Below are 23,108 nucleotides of genomic sequence, written 5' to 3'. Positions count from 1 at the left end.
GATGAGCCACTTTTTGGGTCTTTGGTGTAGTAGATGTTGCCTCCCCAGTTTCCAGCCCCAGGTCCAGATGGCAGTTTCCAGCTGCTGTCTTAGACCTGAGGAGCTTCTTAGCTTCTTAGAACTTTTGTCCAAAGCTCATAGCCCTCCTACTCCTTATTCTATGCTTCCCTGAGACCTGGACACTGTCTGTTAGCTAAATGCTGCTCTAGCCACTTAGAAGTGGAAAAGTAGGGGATCTTTAGAAAAGTGGAAACACTTTTGGGGGAACGTGAGTGATTCCCCAACCCCTAGGTTGTCCTGGTTGCTCCACATGGGGTCTCCTGCTCCCACACACCTGAAGAAATCAGCAATACTTCTGAAAGGATCTGCCCACCCCGAATGCCAAGCAATTAATTAACAATCCTTGTGGAAGTGTCAGGGAACAGAAGTGCTTCGTACTCTTTTCCGTTGCTTCTTACTCAAAAACATGCCCTGAGTTTTTGTGTATGTGCGCCTAGGGTGCTGTCACCCAGAACAACACAAGTTCTGTGTTTCCAAGGTGTACAGCCTTCTAATCAAAGCAGGTCTACACATTGAAAAGCTTTTTCCAGTGGTGATAAATGTACAATCAAGGAAATAAACTGGGTAATGAGCTATTAATTATTAGAGATAGGTAGATTGAATTCCCTCAGCTAGGAACTTGGTGGGCTGGATCTTGGAGAAGGCTCTGTCTCTGGGGGCGGTGAGGTCCTAAGGGGCTGTCAAACCCCAAATTCTGTTCTGGCCTTTGGTGTGATGAATAATTTGACAGCTGGAGCACTGAGGGATGAGCGAGGCCGTGGTCCACATTTTGTCTGTGGTGGGTGTCTCTAGGGCCCAAACCCCACCCCCTTCCTGCCCTGGTGGGAGAGGCAGTCCAGCTGGCATCTGTGGACAACACATCCCTGCACAGGTAGGTACACTGTGCATCTGGAAGGCTAATCCTGCAGCGCTTTGTGGTGAGGATGACCCTGTGGGGCACAGGAAGGGCAGGATGGGAGGATGGGTTACAGAGGGAACTGTGGAAGGCAGATGGACATTGTGGCGTAGAGGAAAGCAGCCACTGTCAGAACTGGGGCCAGGCAAAGAGTGGGATTGTCCATCTTCTACCTCTTTTATCCTGTTCAATCTCTGGGGCCTTTGGCTGGACCTAACTGAAAGGCAGATGGCAAGGCTGAGCAATCTGTAAGGGTCAGCCCCTCTCAGGGAACAGAATGGAGAATAAATCGAAGGGGGACAAACCAAACCAACATGGTAGGGAGTTGTCTCTGTTGCCATGGATATGTGTGTCTGTCTCTAGAACTCTAGTGTCCACAGGCCTAGGCCTAAGAGGTGGCTGTCCCCTTAACTCTCCCCTCACTTCCTTCATGTCTTTACTCAGACATCCTGTTACCCATCAGAAGGGCCTTCTGACATCCTATATGAAATTGCATTCTCCACCCCCCCACCCCCCACTTCACTACTAACCTTATTACCCAGTTTAATTCAGCACAGAACCTGCCAATGCAGACATGCATGCTGTTTACTTGTTGGTCTCCCACAACTAGAATATAAACTCTGACAGCAGAGCCATTTTCCCTTTTCTTCACTGCCTTCTTTGAGCACACACAACAGCACTTGTCCTGGAGTAAATGCTTGATAAATGGTGGTGGTTCACATGAAAAAGGAAGAGTGTAAGCGAGCCTTAGGGCAGCTCCCCTGCCCTAGGACAGCCCGGCCTTTCCTGAAGAGACTTCTGTCTGGCTTCATGCCCTCTTGCTGCCCAACCTGTGCATCGTCCTGCTGCCTGGAGAGGAGTGAGTGTGTCACTCCCCAAGTGTGCTCAAGCTTCAGCCCTTTGTGCCTGCCAGCTATGGAAGAATGAAAGCATGTGTTCATAAAGTGCATTTTAAAGCATTTCAGTTTCTGTCCCAGATACCCCCGAGCAACCCTCTGGGCTGGACCCAGCAGTCGTTAGGTGCATTTTTGGATAAGACTGAATCAGGGTGGGTGACTTGCCGCCCGTGTAGCTTCGTGGTGGTGTCACTGGAGTCCAGGCGCTGTGACCCATAAGGCTGGACTGGGTTTGACAGCAGTGGTCTCGCTGATATTCTTTGAGGTTTAGGCCCAGCTCTCTGAGCTTAGGAGTAAATCCCTGGTTGCACTGCTATTCCCTTTCCCAGGCTCTGCTTCAGCAAGGGCAGGGAACTATCCTCCCTTCTCGCTCCTCCCATATACTAAAGATTGAGGAGCTGCCCCTCCCTCCTTGAGGTCTCACCTAGTAAGTCTTCTGGACTTGGGAGAAAAAACAGAATCCCAGAGTCCTGACCTCTTAGGCCTCCCCTGAACTAAAGGTACAGCTTCCCTACCATCCTGGTAACAAAGAGTGACCCATATCACCTGTTGCAGAGGTCAAGTGTACCTGTATGAATATCTTTGTGATGTAATGGGCCTGGTGTCTAGATCCACGTACAGGCATAGTCCTATGCATAGACAGCTGCTGTGCCAAAATAGACAGGTTCATAAGGAAAGATCAAAACCCCAGGTCCCTGTGCCTCTCCTTCCTTGCTTTGTCTAAAAGGTGTGCAGTGCTTGTGGTGAGGCTGCTAGACGTTGTTCTCTTGAGTTTCCAGAGAGAGGCCAAACATGCAAAAACAGTGTGGTAATGTGGGTTGAACCCAGATCTAGAATCAGAAGATCTAGGGTTGAGTCCCAGCTCAAGTCCACTCTGAGGTTCAATTTCTTCATCTGAAAATGGGGATGATACCTATCTACCCTAAAGTATATGACATGTATGCAAAAGTGCTCTGAGAGCGGAAAGCAATGATGAGGAGGACACTGATTATTAGGCTCTGTGACAATAAAGCTTGGGGAAAGAATAAAGGATTCTGGGAAGTCAGGGCCTTCAAATAACCCCTCACACCTTGTACCAGCCTTCCCCTTCATGTCCAAATATACCTGTATTATAGAGAAGGAAATTAAGGACCAGATAAGGAAAGAAACTGACCTAACATCACATGGATGTTTGGGACAATTGGGATGCCGACTCCCAGGCCAGTTCTGATGTAAACATTCATGTATATGTTTTTTAATTCTCTTGGGGACATATTTGATTATTTACTTATTTAAAATGTCTTATTGAGAGACAGAGCTTGAGCGGGGGAGGAGCAGAGAGAGACGGAGACAGAGGATCCAAAGCAGGCTCTGTGCTGACAGCAGAGAGCCCGATGTGGGACTGGAACCCATGAACTGCAAGACCATAACCTGAGCCAAAGTTGGACACTTAACCGACTGAACCACCCAGGCGCCCCTTGAAGCATCTTTTATTTTTTTAATGTCAGTTTACTTTTCTATTTTTTAAAAATCTGTATTGAAATTGCCGATTTTTTTCTGTAAGGGTCAGATAGTAAATATTTTAGGCTTCATGGGCCATATGACATTGTATACGTAGTTGTCACAACTGCTGAACTCTGCCATTGTAGCATGGAAGTGGCTGTGGGCAATATGTAAACAAACGATCATGGATGTCTTCCAATAAAACCAAACAGGCAGCGGGCCAGATTTGACCTGTAGACCATAGTTTGCCCAACCCTGATTTATTTTTTCTAATGTTTATTTATTTATTGAGAGAGAAAGAGAGCATGAGCAGATGAGGGTCAGAGAGAGAGGGAGAGAGAGAATCCCAAGCAGGCTCCATGCTGTCAGCACAGAGCCCGACATGGGGTCTGAACTCACAAACCACAAGATCATGACCTGAGCCAAAGTCAGACGCTTAAGGACTGATCCACCCAGGCACCCCTGCTAACCCCTAATTTAGATAGATTAACATGATTCAATATTCTAAAGTAGAAAAAGTGGAAATTCTCCCTCCCACTTCTGTCCCCGAGCATTGACTGGGTTTCCCTCCTTAGAAACAATTAACGTTATGAGATTTGTGTTTCCTTTCAGATACAGTTGATAAAAAGCATATTTTTAAGTGGCTGTACAATATTCCGATGTGTTGCATGTAGTTTAATAAGCATGAAAGGACTAGGACTCCTGAAGACATGTCCTGAAAGAACACTCTTCTACGTGTATTGTCCTGACTTGCCCAATGGACTCCTTCATCAGGATAATCTTTTGAACAACTAGGATTTGCCTGGGAGTTTTGGGGATCATGCCTGATGAATATGCTGGGCAATCCCTTTTGGGTCAAAAACAACTCTGACTCTTGGGAGTGCAATATTTTTTTTAGGTAGTTTGTGTACCAGTTTCACCAGTAAAACATAACCGGTAGGAAGGATATCTATTTGTTCTATCTATCTATCTATCTATCTATCTATCTATCTATCTATCTATCTAATCTATCTATCTAGTTTCTTACTAGGAATTGGTTTACTTACTTGTGGGGGACAGGTAGGCCAGTCTGGAATATAGTTCAGGTTGTAAGGAAGGTCAGACTGGAAGCTCAGGCAGGAGGTAACACTGAAGTCCACAGGTAGAATTCTTTAGGGAAACTTCAGGCCTTTCAGCTGATTGGAAGTTGGTCCACCCAGATTATCCAGGATAATCTCCTTTACATAAAGTTAACTGATTGTAGACATTAATCACACCTACAAGATAATTTCACAGTAATATCTAGATTAGTATTTGGTTGAATATCTAGGTACTAGAGCCTAGCCAAGTTAACACATGAAACTGATAATCTCAGTCCACATCTGGTCAACTCAGCACCATATGCCTCTCCTCAAACTGTACTTAATCTCTAGGGCCACCTGGGTGGCTCAGTTGGTTAAATGTCTGACCCTTGATTTGGGCTCAGGTCATGTTGTCACTGTTCATGAGATCGAGCCCTGCATAGGGCTCTGTGCTGACAGGAGACTGCTTGGGATTTCTCTCTCCCTCTCTCTTTGTGAGCCCAAGAGATAAATAAACATTAAAAAAAACTATACTTAATCTCCAAATAAAAACAATAACAAGTCATATTTCCACATAACATTATACAATTATCCTGTGTACAAAATAAAATGTGCTAACCCTTTCCCCAGAAGAGGATGCAAAGTCTTTGGGTGATGTTCATTCTTCTTCTTGAAAATCCTGTAACTTCAATAATTTAATGTAAAGTTAGCTATTATTAATATGTTTATGTAAAAATATGAGAGGGATAAGAGAAGAAGAAACACACAAATTAATACATGTATTTTTAAATAAAATAAGGAATAAATAGTCATAATAATTATAGTCCCCATTTCTGTAATTGGTCAGGTGGTTGTAGCCCCAAAGCCTTCATTCTTGAAGGGTCTGTGCCATGAGAAGTTTTGCCTAAAATTGGGTTGTTATAGTTTCCCATAGGTTTTAATCACGGGACCTGGGAGTACTAAGAGATGCCTTAAGGGCTCTGTTATATCCAGACATACTTTTCTTTACCTCCATTGTATGGTAAATGCCCAATTTCCCCTCGGGGGTCAGAATCAATCACCCCAGCTAGTACAGTAACTCCCTACTTGGTCTGTTAATTCAGAGGAATGAGGAGCCCGAAGTGGCAGTTCTAATTCAATGGAACCATTGTGTCTTCTGGTGAAAGTGTTCTTCCATTTGGAATAAAGCATATCTTTATAGGTAGAGCATACGGTTGCAAGGATGGGAAGCAAAAATTTTGCTAGTGGATCACTGGGGGTACAGTGAATGATAACATTCTATTTCCAATCCTTAATTCCTGGAATCATGAGTCCTAGCTGTGGGAGAAACCGCCATACCTGGATTGCTGATTTCGAACATATGCGGTCTCTGAAGTACATTGCTACAGTCCTGCAAAGCATTGTCACCTAGCTGGTGCTGTAACTAGATCTTCAAAAGGCTATTCAACCTTCCTATCAAGCCAGCTATTTCAGGGTGATGGGGTAACATAGTGAGACGACTAAATTCCATGGACATAGATAGACCCACTGCTGCACTTCATTTCCTGTGAAGTGAATTCTTTGATTAGAAGCAATGCTGTGTGGAATACCATGACGGTGGATAAGGCATTCTGGAAGTCCACAGATGGTAGTTTTGGTAGAAGTGTTACATACAAGGAAAGCAAATCCATATCCAGATTAAGTGTCTGTTCCAGTAAGAGCAAAGCACTATCCCTTCCATGATGGAAGTAATCCAATGTAATCAATCTGCCATGAGGTAGCTGGCTGATCACCCCAGGGAATGGTGCTGGATCTCAGTATTGGTCTCTACTACTGGCAGGTTAGGCACTCAGCATTGGCCGCAGCCAGGTTGGCCGTGGTGGGTGGAAGTCCATGTTAGCCCATGCATAACCTCCAACCCTGCCACCTGGCTGTTATGTTCATAAACCATATGAGTATACATATCATATATCAATATATCAATATAGATATCTATGTATAGATATCTATATCTATATATCTATAGATAGATCTATCTACCTATATCTATATATCTATATATCTATAGATATCTATAGATATGATATAGTATCTATATATCTATAGATATCTATAGATATGAGATAGATATAGATATATATCTATATATCTCATATCTATATCTATCTCATATATAGATATAGATATCTATATCTGTATCTCCTATACAGAACCATTATCATATATATGATACATACAGATATATAATTATTGATAATATAGGATCAATAGGACAATAATATATGATCCTAATAGACATATTGGATATATATACTATAAAAATATAAAATGTATTCTATATTATAAAAAATATACATACAAAGAGATTTTATTGCAAGCACTTGGCTTATATGATTGTGAGGGTCGAGTAGGCAAGTTTGAGGTCAAGTAGACTGGCAGACTGGGGCTCTGGCAGGACCTGAAGCTACAGTCCACGGGCAGAATTTCTTCTTCCTCAGGAAAACTTCAGTTCTGTTCTTAAGGCTTTTCAGCTGATTGCATCAGGCCCTCCGTATTAGCCAGGATAATCTCCTTCCATAAAATCAACTAATTGTAGATGTTAATCTTATCTCCAAAACACCTTTCCTGCAATACTGGGATTAGTGCTTGATTGAATAATTAACTATATGGCCTACCTAAATTGACACATAGAACACCATCACAGTTTGCAAACTGTATATGTGAAAGTTATACCTTCTCATAGAGGAATCCAAACGTACAAAGAGGCAAATCATTCTTTTAAATGTTTATTTGTTTATTTTGAGAGAGAGACAGAGCACGCAAGCAGGGGAGGGGCAGAGAGAGAGAGAGAGGGGGAGAATCCCAAGCAGACTCCACAATCAGCACTGGAGCCCGACGTGGGGCTCGATCTCATGACTGTGAGATCATGAGCCCAAGATCATGATCTAGCTGATATCAAGTCAGATAATTAATTGACTGGGCCATCCATGTGCCCTAGAGGCAAGTCAGTTTTAAAAGCAGCTTTATTGGGGCGCCTGGGTGGCACAGTCGGTTAAGCGTCCGACTTCAGCCAGGTCACGATCTCGCGGTCCGTGAGTTCGAGCCCCGCGTCAGGCTCTGGGCTGATGGCTCCGAGCCTGGAGCCTGTTTCCGATTCTGTGTCTCCCTCTCTCTCTGCCCCTCCCCCGTTCATGCTCTGTCTCTCTCTCTGTCCCAAAAATAAATAAAAAAGTTGAAAAAAAATTTAAAAAAAAAAGCAGCTTTATTGAAGTGTTATTGACATACACTAAATTGCACATATTTAAAGTGTACAATTTGAAAAGTTTTGACATATGTATACGCCATTAAAACTATCACCACAATCAAGATATCAAACATTCCTATGAAACCCAAAAGTCTTCTCATGACCCTCTGGAACCCTCTCTCTCCCTTCCCTGCCTCCTTCCAGCCCCAGGAAACCACTGATCTACTTTTCATCAACGTAGATGAGTTTGCACTTTCCGGAGCTTTTTAAAAATGGAATCATATGGTATGTATTCTTTTTTTTTTTTTTTTTTTTTTTTTGGTTTAGTTTCTTCCACTCAACATAATTATTTTGAGATTTATCCATGCTGTTCTTCTGTGTAGCATAGTTTATTCTTTTTTTATTGTTGAGTAGTCCTACTATATAGATATACCAAAGTGTATTTATCCATCCTCCAAATCAGGGACATTTAAAATTCCATTTTGGCAATTATGAATAGAGCCTCATAAACATTTGTATACAGGTTTTTGTGTTAGTGTAGGTTTTTATTTTATTTGGGGAAGTAACTAGGAGTAGGATTGCTGGATTTTATGGTAAGCATATGTTTAACCTTAAAAGAAACTGATGAACTATTTTCCAAAGGGACCACGCCATTTTACATTCCTACCAGCAGTGTGTGAGATTTTCAGTTGCTCCCTATCCTGTTAACACTTGCTATTGTCATTTTTTTCTTTTTATATTTAACTTTTCAAAAGGTATGTAGCAGTATCTCATTGTAGTTTTACCTTACATTTCCCTAACGATGTTGAGCACCTTCTCACATGATTGTTACATATATATCTTTGCTCATCTTTTTATTGGGTTGTTTGTTTTTCTCATTGTTGAGTTTTAAGAATTCCTTCTATGTTCTAGATATGAGTCTGTTATCAAATATATGATTTTCAAGTATGGTCTTTCAGTCTGTGCCTTGGCTTTTCATTCTCTTAATTGTCTTTTACAAAGTAAACATGACGTCTAATTTATTTCTTTTTTGCATTGTGCTTTTGGTGAATCTAAGAACACTTTGATAACCCAAGGTAACAAAGGTTTCTTCCTCCTTTTTTCTAAAAGTTTTAAAGTTTTACATTTTAAATTTAGATCCATCATACATTTGGAGTTAATTTTTGTGTATGATGTGAGGTATGGATCATGGTTTGCTTCTTCTCTCTTCTCTCCCCTCACTTCCCCTTTGCATATTGTCGTGTCTTCCAATTGATTCCACATCATTTTTGAAAAGATTCTCCATCTCCTGTTCAGTTGCCTTTGTACCTTTGTAAAAATTCAATTGGCCATATTTGTGTGTTTCTGGACTTTCTATTCTGTTCCATCAATCCGTGCGTCTTTCTATTTGCCGATACCATACCATAGCTTTATAGTAAGTCTTGAATTTGGGTAATGAGAATCCTCCAAGTTTATTCTTTTTTTTTTCCAAATTATTTTGGCTATTCTAGTGTCTTTGCCTTTGCATATAAATTTAAGAATTGTTCTGATATTTTGTATTGGATTGCTTTGAATTTATAAATCAATTTGGAGACAATTGACAGCTTAACATAATTGAGTTTACTGAGTCATGATCATAGTCTTTCTCTCTTTTTTTGTCTTTTTGATTTTTTCTATGACTGTTCTGCACATATTTTGTTAGATTTATATCTAAGTACTTCCTTTTTCTGTGCTATTGTAATAGTATTGTTTTTAAACATTTATGTTTCCAATTGTTCAATGTTGTTATATAGAAATGTGATTGACTTTGTATCCTGTGACTTTGCTAAACTCATTTTTAAGTTCTAGGACCTTCTTCGTATATTCCATGGCATTTTCTATTATCTGTGAATGGAAACAGTTTTATTTTTTCCTTTCCTTTCTGTATGCTTTTTTTTTTTCTCTTTTCTGCAGTATATATTGAGGACTTCTAGTATATATTGAGTAGGAACAGTAAGAGTGAACATCTGGGCTCCTTCTGGATCTAGAAAGCATTCAATATTCAATCTTTTACTGTAAAGTATGATATTAACTATAGGTTTTGTTTTTTTTTTTAATTTTTTTTTCAACGTTTATTTATTTTTTGGGACAGAGAGAGACAGAGCATGAACGGGGGAGGGGCAGAGAGAGAGGGAGACACAGAATCGGAAGCAGGCTCCAGGCTCTGAGCCATCAGCCCAGAGCCTGACGCTGGGCTCAAACTCACGGACCGCGAGATCGTGACCTGGCTGAAGTCGGACGCTTAACCGACTGCGCCACCCAGGCGCCCCATTGTTTTGTTTTTACAGATGACCTTTATCAGGTTAAGGATTTTCCCTTCTATTCCTAGTTTCTGAGAGTTTTTGTAGACATAGACATAAATAAATTTCTATTTATTTATTTTGAGAGAGGGAGAGAGAGAGAGAGAGCAAGCAAGTGAGGGGCAGAGAGAGAGAGAGAGAGAGAGAGAGAGAGAGAATCCCAAGCAGGCACCATGCCTTTGGCACAGAGTCTGACACGGGGCTTGATCTCAGGTCATGAGATCATGACCTGAGCAGAAATCCACAGTCAGCTGCTTAACCCACTGAGCCAGCCAGGCACCCCTCTGAGAGTTTTTACATTGAATAAATGTTGAAATTTGCCAAATGCTTTTTCCACACCTGTTGAGATGATCCTGTGGTTTTTCTTTTTTACTCTATTCGTATAAGGGATTACATTGATTGATTTTTGAGTTTTAAACCAAACTTGCATTACTAGATAGAATAAATGCTGCTTGGCCATGATGATTATCTTTTTTATACATTGTTGAATTTTATATGCTAAAATTTTGTTAAGAAGTTCTGCACTTATGGGGTGTCTGGCTGGCCTAGTCAGAAGAACATGCAACCCTTGATCTCGGGGTTGTGAATTCAAGTCCCATGTTTGGTGTAGAGATTACTTAAAAAAAAAAAAAATCTTAAAAAAAAAAGTTTTGTGCATATTTTCAGGAGGGGTATTGGCCTGTAGTTTTCTTTCCTTGTAATGTCTTCACTTGGTTTTGTCATCAGAATCATGTTAGCTTCATAAAATGGGTTAGGAACTATTTCCTCCTCTTTAATTTTCTGCAAGTGTGAAGAATAGTTATTTCTTTCTTAAATGTTTGATAGAAATCATCAGTGAATCCATCAGTGTCTGGAATTTTCTTGTACATAGGTTTTTAACTGCAAATTCAATTTCTTTCTTTTAAGTTTATGTATTTATTTTGAGAAAGAGAGAGAGAGAGAGAGAGAGAGAGAGAGAGAGAGAGAGAGAGAATGAACAGGGGAGGGACAGAGAGAGAGAATCTGAAGTAGGCTCCACACTGTCAGCACAGAGCCCACTGTGGGACTTGAACCCACTAACCATGAGATCATGACCTGAGCCAAAATCAAGAGTCAGTCGCTTATCTGACTGAGCCACCCAGGCACCCCTATCATTTTATTTTCATAGAATCTATATAGCAATGTCATTTGTCACCCCTACTATTGGTAATTTTTGTTTTCTCTCTTTTTATCCTGATTAGTTTGGCTGGAAGTTTATCAACATTATTGATATTATCAAGAAACCAGATTTTGGGGCACCTGGGTGGCTCTGTTAAGTGTCTGACTCTTGATTTTGGCTCAGGTCATGATCTCACAGTTTGGGAGATTGAGCCCTGCATCAGGTTCCATGCTGACAGCAAGGAGCCTGCTTGGGATTCTTCTCTCCCTCTTTCTGCCCCTCCCCTGCTCATATTCTCTCTCTCTCTCTCAAAATAAATAAATAAACTTAAAAAAAAAAAAAGAAAGAAAAAGAAAAATCAGATTTTGTTTGCATTTATTTTTCTCAAGTTTTATGTTTTCTATTTTATTTATTTCTGCTTCAATCTTTCTTATTTTCTTTTTCTGCTTACTTTGTGATCAATTTACTGTTCTTATTTTTGTGGAAACTGAGGTTATTGTTTGAAATCTTTCTCCTTTTCTCACATAGGCACTTAGTGCTATACATTTTCCTCTAAGCTTTAGCTGCATCCACAAATTTTGATAGGTTGTATTTTGATTTTCATTCAGTGAAAATTACTTTCTAATTTCTTTTTTATTTTTCTTTGACCTATGTATTATTTAAAGTAAATTAGGGGCACCTGGGTGGCTCAGTCAGGTAAGCTTCTGACTCTTGATTTTGACTCAGGTCATGATCTCGAGGTTTGTGAGTTCAAGCCCCGCTCTTGTGATTCTCTCTCTCCCCCTCTCTCTCTGCCCTGCCCCGTTCTCTTTGTCTCTCTCTCTCTCAAAATAAATAATCATTTAATAAACAAACAAATAAATAAATAAAATTAGTTTCCAAATATTTGGGGATTTTCAGGTTATCTTTATGTTATTGACTTGTTAATTCTATTGTAGTTAGATAATATATTTTTATTATTTGAATCCTTTAAAATTTATTTAGATTTGTTTTATGTCCCAGACTATGATCTACCATGATAAATTTTCAATATGCATTGAAAAATAATGCATATTGTACTGTTACTGGGCATTGGGCCAATTTGATCCATATAGTCTTCTCTATCCTTACTGGTCTCTGTCCACTTGTTCTCTAAATTATTGATAGAGGAGTTTTGAAAATTCCAACTATAATTATGGACTTTTCTATTTTTCCTTAAATTTATAGCATTTTTTGTTTCATATATTTTGAAGCTCTTCTTAAATGTTTAAGATTAATTATTATATCCTTTTGATGAACTGATTTATTTATCATTATGAAATGATTCTCTTTATCCCTGGTAATATTCTTTGCTTTGAAATCGATTGTGTCTTCAGCTTTCTTTTGATTAGAATTAGCATGGTATATCTTTTCCCCACCCTTTTTATTTTAACCTATCTGTGTCTTTATATTTAAGTGGATATATTTAAGGATTTAAGTGGATTTCTTGTAAGCAGCATACAGTTGGGGCTTACTTTCCTTTTTTTTTCCAATTGAGGTATAATTTATATGTAACATTGTATAAGTTTAAAGTATACAATATGTTGATTTGAAACATTTATATATTGCAATATGCTTACCACCATAGCTTAGCTCTAACACCTCTATTATTTCATATAATTATTTCTTTTTTTGTGGTGAGAACAATTAAGATCTAGTCTCTTAGAAACTTTGAAGTTTACAATACAGTAATAATCACTCTGCTATGCATTAGACCTCCAAAACTTATTTATCTTCTATTTGCATTTATATTTTTATTTGCTAAATGTGGCAACCCCCACTCACACCTTCAGATGACTACAGTCCTTGCCAGTATCTTGACTGCAACCTCATGAGAGAATCTGAATCAGAACCAACTAGCTAAATCACTCCAGAGTTCCCAATTCTTAGACACTGTGTGAAATAGTAAACATTTATTATCGTTTTAAGTCACTAGATTTTGGAGTAATTTATTTAACAGTGATAGATAAGTAATACGGGTACATATATATTTGTGCAGAGAAAAGTTTGGATAAACTTTAATCCTCTAGGGAGGGAATTGGCTTGGCTGGAGTGTAAGGCAATTTTAATCTTATCTATAATTTTTTAATGTTTTATTTATTTTATTTTTTTTTTAATTTTTTTTTTTTCAATGTGTATTTTTATTTTTGGGACAGAGAGAGACAGAGCATGAACGGGGGAGGGGCAGAGAGAGAGGGAGACACAGAATCGGAAACAGGCTCCAGGCTCCGAGCCATCAGCCCAGAGCCTGATGCGGGGCTCGAACTCACGGACCGTGAGATCGTGACCTGGCTGAAGTCGGACGCTTAACCGACTGCGCCACCCAGGCGCCCCAATGTTTTATTTATTTTTGAAAGAGAGAGGGAGAGAGAGCATGAGCGGGAGAGGGGCAGAAGAGAGGAGGACAGAAGATCCAAAGTGGGCTCTGCACTGACAGCAGAGAGACAGATGCAGGGCTCCAACTCACACACCAGGAAAGCACGACCTGAGCTGAAGTCGGATGCTCAACCGACTGAGCCACCCAGGTGCCCCTTATCTATAACTTTTAACGTTTATTTATTTTTGGGACAGAGAGAGACAGAGCATGAACGGGGGAGGGGCAGAGAGAGAGGGAGACACAGAATCGGAAACAGGCTCCAGGCTCTGAGCCATCAGCCCAGAGCCTGATGCGGGGCTCGAACTCACAGACCGCGAGATCGTGACCTGGCTGAAGTCGGACGCTTAACCGACTGCACCACCCAGGCGCCCCATAAGAAGGAGAATGTAGAGGGGCGCCTGGGTGGCTCAGTCGGTTAAGCGGTCGACTTCGGCTCAAGTCATGATCTCGCAGTCCGTGAGTTCGAGCCCCGCGTCGGGCTCTGTGCTGACAGCTCAGAGCCTGGAGCCTGTTTCAGATTCCGTGTCTCCCTCTCTCTGACCATCCCTGTTCATGCTCTGACTCTCCCTGTCTCAAAAATAAATAAAACGTTAAAAAAATTAAAGAAAAAAGAGAAGGAGAATGTAGGATGGAAAAATATGTGCTTTGTAAATATTAATTAAAAGAATCTCTATTAAGCAGTAACAAGTGTTGGTGAGGATGTGGAGAAAAAGGAACGCTTGTGGACTGTTGGTGGAAATGTAAATTGGTACAGCCACTGTGGAAAACAATATGGAGATTCCTCAAAGAATTAAAATTAGAAATATTACATGATCCAGTAATTCTCCTACTGAGCATACCCAAAGAAAAGGAAAACACTAATTTAAAAGTATATATGCATCTCTATGTTTATCGCAACATTATTTACAATAGCCAAGGTATGGTAGCAATACATTGTCCATTGGGTAAGGTTAATGGATAAGGAAGATTAAATATATATATACATATATATATGAATATATATATTCATATATATATGTGTATGTATATATATATGTAATATTGTGCAGCCATGAAAAGGATGAGATCTTGCCATATGTGACAACATGGATAGACTTGGGGTATTAGGTTAACTGAAATAAGTCATTGAGAAAGACAAATGCCATATGATTTCGCTTACATGTACAACCTAAAAAACAAAACACGAATAAACAAACAGAAAGCAGAACCAGACCTATAAATTGATGGTTGCCAGAGGGAAAGGGTAGGGGGTGGGCAAAATGGGTGAACGGGAATGGAAGATGCAGCATTCCAGTTATGGAATGAATAGGTCATTATTCATAAGGTACAGAATAGGGAATATAGTCAATGTTGTAATAGCATTGTATGGTGACAGATGGGAACTACACTTGTGGTGAGCACAGCTTAATGTGTAGGGAAGTCGAATCACTATCTCATACACCTGAAGCTAATGTAACACTGTGTGTCATCTATACTGAAATTTAAAAATTTGTAAAAATAAAAGAACGTCCATTACCTGATGTATAGATAAAGAAAAGTGTTGTATTCATCCAATGGAACACTTTTTGGCCATAAAAAGGAACGGAGTACTGACTCATGCTTATAATATGGATAAACCCTGTAAACGTTATGCTAAATGAAAGAGACCAGACACAAAAGGTCAAATAAAACCTTTAATAATACTAGTAATATAATAAATACTTATTGTTTTGGGCCACTAAGGCCTGGGAGGAATTTGTTACATTAGCAATAGATCGCTAATGCAGTGGTTTTGTAAGAATTAATATGTTAAGGGGATGTATGTGAAATGTCTAACACCTAGAAGGCCACCATAACAAATCGTGGCTAGCATTACTGGGAAAAATGTCCTCCAGCTCCAGAGATTATCTCTTGTAGGCAACCAGGGGTGAGAAGAAGAGTGGGGCCAGGGCCTCAGCCCTTGCCCCAGCTGGGCATAGCCCCCTCTGGTCACTCTCTGCCTGCCCTCATCCTTTATCTATATCCACCTCCTGTTTAGGGTACTATCACTTTGTCTGTTGAATAGAGTTTTATAAACACAGTTATACAATATGTAGCTAGTATTAACTGTTATCCATATAACTAATATATATTCGTTATATAAATACTCCTTTGTATTTATATGGCTGGAGGGCAAAGCCTTGTCTTGTTCACGTCTGCACATCCAACACAGTGCCCTGCACACAGCAATGAATATTTGTGAAAAGAACAAATGAAGAATAACATGGGAAGTAGCTATTGAACTGAAAAAGAATGAGCCACATGTATTGACCTAGCTCACTCCTGGGAATCTATCAGAAAGTGGGTGTAGGGAGAAAGCCATATATCCGAAGATGATTATTGCAACATTGCTTGTAATGGTCAAGAAGGAAACCTTGGAAACAACCAGACTGTCCATCTTCAGAGGAGTGGGTGAATATATTGTGTTACATCCATACTTTGGGATGTTATGCAGCAATTCATAAAGGATGAGTTGAGGGTCTGTCCACTGACTTGATGTCAGGTGACATGAGCAAGTGGCAGAGATGTGCTTATGGCATGGTCTTATGTTGTTACACAAACAAGGCCAAAGTACCCTCTAAACAGGGTATGTGTGTCTGGACACAGCTATGTGAGTGTGGAGTTGAGAATAGAGGGCCATGTCCAAACTGCTAGTATTGAGCAAAGTTGGGAAGAGATTAATTACTTTTTTAAGTATGTGATTGTCTCACTAGATGTAATAAACATGAGTAATTTTTGTCATTTTTTAAGGAAAAATTCTGAAAGAAACCAATGGAAAACTTGGGCCTAACTGTCCACCTCTCAGTTGCCTGGAGGGGGGTCCCGGATCAGTGAGTTAGGTGAGGGGAATGTGGACTCACTTCACCCTCAATTTTTTTTAATGTTTATTTATTTTTGAGACAGAGAGAGACAGAGCATGAACGGGGGAGGGGCAGAGAGAGGGAGACACAGAATCTGAAACAGGCTCCAGGATCTGAGCTGTCAGCTCAGAGCCTGATGCGGGGCTCGAACTCACGGACTGAGAGATCATGACCTGAGCCGAATTCGGACGCTTAACCAACTGAGCCACCCAGGCGCTCCACTTCACCCTCAATTTTGAGGCCGCCACACTCTTGCCTTTGTGTTTAAACCAGGGAGAGTTGCCCATCTCTCACAGGAAACCTCTTTTTAGCCTCAAAGCCAACATCTTCTGGCAGAGAAAGACTCAGAGAGAAGGGACTGCCTTTCTCCCACTCAACATCGGGCCTGGGAGTGAACTCTTCCTGTTCCTTCCTACCCAGAGGAAGAATGTCTGTGGCTACAGCCCCCTTCATAAGGGAAGGGAGAACGGCCAGTGTTTCTCCAACCTGATTTTGTGCACAGTCCTTTTAAAGGGAAAAAAAAATTCCCAACACTCCCAGTGTTGACTAATTTTGTTATAATATTACTTACTATGTGTAAACATAAAACCAGGTATAAATGTATGCTCATAGCTCTTATGTGACCATGAAACTAAAAGCAAATGGGCAAATTAAATACCAACAAAATTGCAAAAACCTATAAAACTCAAGTGAACGACATTAATGGCAATTTGTTTTCTTTCTGTGTCTAAGTCACACTTGCTGCCAGGAACATGTGTCTGCCAGCCACAGCACGGGGTCTTTTAACTAGCATGCTGTTCTGGGGTGGGCCAGGAGGATCCCTCGTCTCTTCCTCCACTTGGTTTGACGTGAACCCTTACAAATCCTCCCTTCTAACAGTGCTTCTTGGGGTCATTTGACTTTCCCGTGGTATGAGTGCATTTTCCTCTCATTGGCTCTGAATAATTATGGTAGCCACAGCTACCAGAGGCATTAAAATGGGGAGGCAACTCTTAGTTTTACTCTCTGTCTCAAAAATAAACAAACATTAAAAAAAAAAGGAAGGGGGCGCCTGGGTGGTTCAGTCGGTTAAGCGTCCGACTTCAGCTCAGGTCATGATCTCACCGTCCGTGAGTCTGAGCCCCGCGTCGGGCTCTATGCTGACAGCTCAGGGCCTGGAGCCTGCTTCTGAATCTGTGTATCCCTCTCTCTCTCTGTCCCTCCCCCGCTCATGCTCCATCTCTGTCTCAAAAAGAAATAAACATTAAAAAAAAATTTTTTAAGTGGACACTCAGCGTTCATTAAAAAAAAAGGAAGTTATCATTGACACAATATGGATGGGCCCTGAGGGGATTGTTCTATGCGAAATAAGTCAAACAGAGAAACACAAATACTACCTCATTTACATGTGGAATTTAAAAGCATCAAAGTCATAGGATGGAGTAGAAGGGTGGTGGCCAGGGGCTGGGGTGTGGGGGAGATAGAAGATGTTAATCAGAGGCTACAAACTGTGGGTTATAAGATAAGAAAGTTCCAGGGATCTGATGTGCAGCATGGTGACTACAGGTGACAATACTGTATACTTGGAAGTTGCTATGGGAGTAGAGCTTTAACGTTGCCACCATAACGACAACAAATGGTAATTGTGCTAGGTGAAGAGTGTATTACCTAAGCTCATGGTGGGAAACATTTCACATTAAATACGTGAAACAAATTATCCCATGTTACATTGTCACAAAGTTACTTATACAATGTTATATGTTAAACCTATACAATGTTTTGTCAAGTGTATCTCAGTAAAGCTGGGGGAAAAAAAAGATCAAATGAAAACATAAAGGAAAAAAATTATTCTAGTGAATTCTTGTAACCCCAAGGACACTTGAGCTAAACTGATTTAGGGGAAGAGGGGCAGACTCAGAGGCTGTGGACCCCAACTTCCGATCTGCTCCTCAGCAGTCATGTGTACATGGACCATCTTGCTGAGTCTCAGTTTCTTCATCTGCAAAATAGAGCTAATAATGCTTACTCCTCAGGGTTCCTATGAGGATGTAAATAAATGAGTGTATATGAAAGTGCTTGACGAATTAGCAAGAACAGTAGAAATATCAACTATTATTCTTAGTTGCGGGCCACACTGTGCTTTGGAGTTACCTGGTGATTTGGCCAGATCCCTTATGGTTGCTTCAGTTCTCTCACCTGTAAAGTGGGGATTAAAAACTACCACCTTGCCGCATAAGTAATGAGATAGGCAAAGGCACTTTATTAATTCAGCAGATGTTTGGGGAGAATCTGCTTTGTGCCAGGCACATTGTTCTTCTTCCCATCTCTCTCTGGGCCTCATTTTGCATCTAGAGGACTGAATGCTCTTTTTTTTTTTTTAATTATTATTTTTAAATTTTTATTATTTTTTTGAGAGAGGGCGCAAGTGAGCGAGGGGCAGAGAGAGAGAGGGAGAGAAAGAGAAAGCGCGCAAGAGTCCTATGAGGGGCAGAGAGAGAGAGAGAGAGGGAGGGAGACGGAGAGAAGAGGGGCTCACCCGACTCAAATCCACAAACTGTGAGATCATGATCTGAGCCGAAATCGGATGCTGAAACGACTGAGCGACCCAGGCCCCCTGAATGCTCTTTGATCCTGCCACTCTTAGGCTTTGGGTCTCTATCTCCAGTTAAAACTCAATCAATACAAACTTACCGATCATCAGCCAAGTGCCCCATGCTGTGAAAACTATAAAGAAGTGGAAATCAACATTTACCAAGCACCTACTTCATACTTTTATCATCTCTGAGCATAAACAGAATGCCAAGTTTTTAAAAGAAGGGCTGTCAAGCAAACTCGCTCTGTACGCAGCACGTTTTGTGCACAGAAATGGCAGTTGAACGGGCACGGAGAAGCAGCACCATCTTCTGGCCTACGTGGGTAATGCAGGGTCGGGGAGCTAATTCTCTCGGGTGCAAGAAACCTCTGAAGGGAGCTCAACAAGAGGCTGGGTGTGTGTGTGTGTGTGTGTGTGTGTGCGCGCGCGCGCGCGCGCCTTTGTGTTAGCACTCTGCTTTTCCAAATTTGCAGCCCTCCACCATTAGAATTTTAGCCTGGCAATGGTTGAGGCATCCTGGCCGCTAGAATGAGAGGGTTGCTTTGAAGAAATCAAATCTAAACCATCCCCAGCCTCCCTCCTTGCAAATAGGGGAATCAGGCTTAGGTGAAGGGCTGGCTCAGTGTCGCCATGTCACTGTGCAAGGTAGTGCAGTGGCAAGACTGGAACCAACACTCCTGACTCTTTCTTCAGGGCTTTTCCCAGAACCCCAGCCAGAGACTACTTTCCTCCCGAAGGCTGTATTTTTGGCTTGTTTTTTTTTAAGCCACAATCTCTTTGAAGTGGAAGTGGAACTTGAAAAAAATCATTTGGCTGTTGGTTGCACCAGGGAGCAAGGGTGGGGAGTTGAGGGAAATACCACTTACTGAACACACTATGTGTCAGACACTTAATATGTACTGTCTTAAACTCCATCATCTGTACAATGGAGATGATAATTGCAGCTATTTGAGGGGGTCATTATAAATAAAGTAATATGAATATAATAATATACGTAAAATGCTAACATACGTAAAATTGCTGGAATATAGTAAGAGTAAGCGTTCCATCAGTTTTAGGTTTAGGTAGATTTTCTAGGATGCAGTGAAGTTACTTATAAACAGTTTGACTGGTTTAGACCTTGCTTTTATGAGGCAGGTCTGGAGGAGTGGTCCATCTAGGGACTAAGTGTTTTCTGCTACAGAGGCACGAGCTTCTTGAATATTCTACTCAATGCCCTGTGAGTATGAGTTTTTGTAGTCTGGTTGGTGGCAGCAGACTTCATTTCTGGCCCTGCGAGAGTGCAGGGCACTGCTCTTTTCCTCCTTTCACAGGGTTATCTCCCTGGCCTCGGGTAATTTCCTCACATGCATGTGACGATCAGTCCTCCGAGAGGGACCCTCTGCACATCTCCAGGGGTCTGTCTCCTCCACACTCTGTCCTGAGAGCTTTATCTAACTTGGTCTCTTTAGACACTCAGTTATGTCTCCTCAACTCAGGGCTTTCCCAGGCTTCATCTGCCTCCCGCCCCCACCCCCCACCATCTGCACTGCCATCTGGAAACTTTATAGGCAGTTAGCTGGGGCAATCTTGGCTGTCACATCATTTATTTTGCTGTCTTTTGGGGATCACAGTCCTTCATTGCCCACCCAGTGTCCAGGGCCTTGCTTGGTTATCTTGGTTGCTTCAGGTAGGAAGATACATCTAACTCCTGTTACTTCATCTGGGGCAGAAGCATATATCTATCAGTTAGATCTTGCTGTGTAACAAACTACCCCAAATATGGTGGCTTAAAACAGCCATTTACTTCCTCATGTTTTGGCAGGTTGGTAGTTGGGACCCAGGCAGTTCTGGTTGGGCTAACCCTGGGGTCTGCAGTCAGCTGTGGGTCAACTATGTGGCTTTCCATCCTGGACATTTGCTGGCTGTTGGCCAGGATGATGGGGACAGTTGGGCCATATGTCTGTCATCATCAGGCAGGCTAACCTGGGCTTGTTCATACGGCAGCTGGGTTCCAAGAGAGCAATCCCCCATGATGAGCAACATTCAGGTCTATTCTAGCATTACCTTTGCTACTGTCCCTTTGGCCAGAGCATGTCACAAACTCAGATTCAAGGAGGTGAGAAATAGTTTCTTGGTGAGATGAGGTACAAGGTCACAGTGCAAGGGCATAAATATGGGAAGGCAAGAATGTGTAGCCATTTTTAGAGGTTCGTCTTCACAGCTATTATTATTTCATCCAAGCCAGGTGGTAGATCTTATTGTCATGTCACAGGCAAGAAAACTGGGGCTCAGAGAGGTTGAGAGACTTGCGTAAGATCTCACAGCTAGCTAAAGGCAGAGTCAGGATTTAAATCAGCATGGGTCTGACTGAGCCTTTGCTCTAGTCACTGCCCTGTGTGCTTGGGGTGGTGTATGCTTGTGCATGCGTGTGTGTGCATGTGTGTGATTCTGATTAAGTATATCTGTATTCAACACCATTAAGTGTCCATGCCCACTTTGGTCCCTGTTGCCTCTGGGGCTGCCCATGCTGCTTCCTGACACTCCCATCCCCCACAAAAGAAAGGCCCTGGCCCAGGTCCCGTCCTCTTGGGCCCTGTGGGGATGACAGATGCTCTGAAGGAGACATCTGTGTGTCAGTGTCTATGTGTAGGGGAGCTTGCAAGGGCTGATGACCTCTGTCCACATCCAGCTTGTTTCTCAGTTTGTTGGCCAGTCCCTTCCTTTCTGTGCTGCTCCAAAAGCCTCCCTGCCTCCATGGTCTTCCGTGTCCCCATTCCTCATTCAGGTTGAAGACGGTGGGCCCTTGAGAGGCCCATGTTGATCACACCACTCTACTGTCTTTAGTCTTCACTGGCTTCTGATTGGTTTTGCTAGAAAAAAGCTAAATTCATTTTCCTGGCACTCAAGCCCCATATGATCTCATCCTAACCGACTTTCCCATCCTATTTCTTACCACACATGTTCAATTGCTCCATAAGTTAGCCAAGGACACCATGGCTTTGTCCCTTCTGGGTTTGGTCCCTGGATCATTCTTCTCCATCCGTACATAGCCAACTCCTACTCCCTTGTAGCACCTCCCTCCTTTGCTCTAATTTGTGTGTCATGTCTGATAATTCCTTTCAGGCTGCACCTTCCTGAGGGGACATACCTTGTCTCATCTGTGTTTGACCAATCACAGAGCCTGTTTCTTGAAGTGCTCCTGAGAAAGATGATTCAAAATACACCAACTTACTCTCTACCCCTGGGAGGTCCTGCTGCCATATTCTGTGTCCTCACAGTAAATTTTCCTTTTCTGCCCAAGAGAATTTGGATGAGTTGCCATTTATGGAGAATCTTGAGAATTCTGGAGAATCTTGGTTAAGGTAGGGAAAACGTATTTTAGCTTTCCTGGATAATATTTACTAGTAAATATTTACTAAATATTTACTATACTATTTACTAGAGTCTTGGAAACCTTAGGCGCAGACATGATTTTTTAATGGTGAAAACCTTGTGGGGTAGAGGCAGTGAAGAATAGAAGGTACTATTTGGGGATTAGAAGGGTGTCCTCTGCTGCTTTTCAGATCCTGGTCTAATCTGCAGGGTGAAGTCTGGGAGCTCCTTTGGCATCCACGGCCATGTGTACTGTCCGTGGTCCTGAACTGCCATCACTGATCTTTAGGGTATGACTTTCTTCTAACCCAGGGAACACTAGTGACTCTCGTGGGACATCTCTCAGGGATCCTGAAATAGGTAAGGAATAAGAGTGGAGAAAAATAAGAGATGAGGGAGAGATATTGAAAGTGTGTGTGTGTGTGTGTGTGTGTGTGAGAGAGAGAGAGAGAGAGAGAGAGAGAGAACACAAAGAGGCTGTTAGAGGGGCACAGGCCAAAGGGTTCTTTGGTTTTGAAATATTTATTCCTACTATGAAAGAAATCACCTTCGACCTAGACTATGGCAAAAATACTGAAAAGCTGAAGAATATGGAGAAATTTGTACCCAAAGCTAAGCTAATGTGGATGAGTGTGAATAAGATTGGGAGAATAATATCAAGATGGTTCAAGTGAAATAATCTCAGTTATTATACTAAGGAGCCCACAGTTTTTATTTCTTTATTATTAAATTAAAGCCATATGAAAAGTTTACATATTATGTAATATGCATATTTATAACTATCATGTGATATTATATATGTTTTATGAACATCATGTATAATGTATCATATATT

General features: G+C 41.4%; 1 long non-coding RNA gene across 1 annotated transcript; it reads right to left on the bottom strand.

Moving 5' to 3' along the window:
• Nucleotides 1-1,526: 1,526 nt before the first annotated feature.
• Nucleotides 1,527-2,397, bottom strand: LOC147574239 (uncharacterized). Its single transcript, XR_015244049.1, has 2 exons — nucleotides 2,276-2,397; nucleotides 1,527-1,868 (listed from the first exon to the last, which is right to left on the bottom strand). It is a non-coding gene; the product is annotated as an uncharacterized LOC147574239 (long non-coding RNA).
• Between the last annotated feature and the right edge of the window lie 20,711 nt (nucleotides 2,398-23,108).

This window comes from Puma concolor, chromosome E1 (assembly GCF_028749965.1).
Source record: "Puma concolor isolate L17-30 chromosome E1, mPumCon1.1.hap2, whole genome shotgun sequence".
Classification (NCBI taxonomy): domain Eukaryota; kingdom Metazoa; phylum Chordata; class Mammalia; order Carnivora; family Felidae; genus Puma; species Puma concolor.
This window is presented reverse-complemented; position numbering and strand designations above follow the sequence as displayed.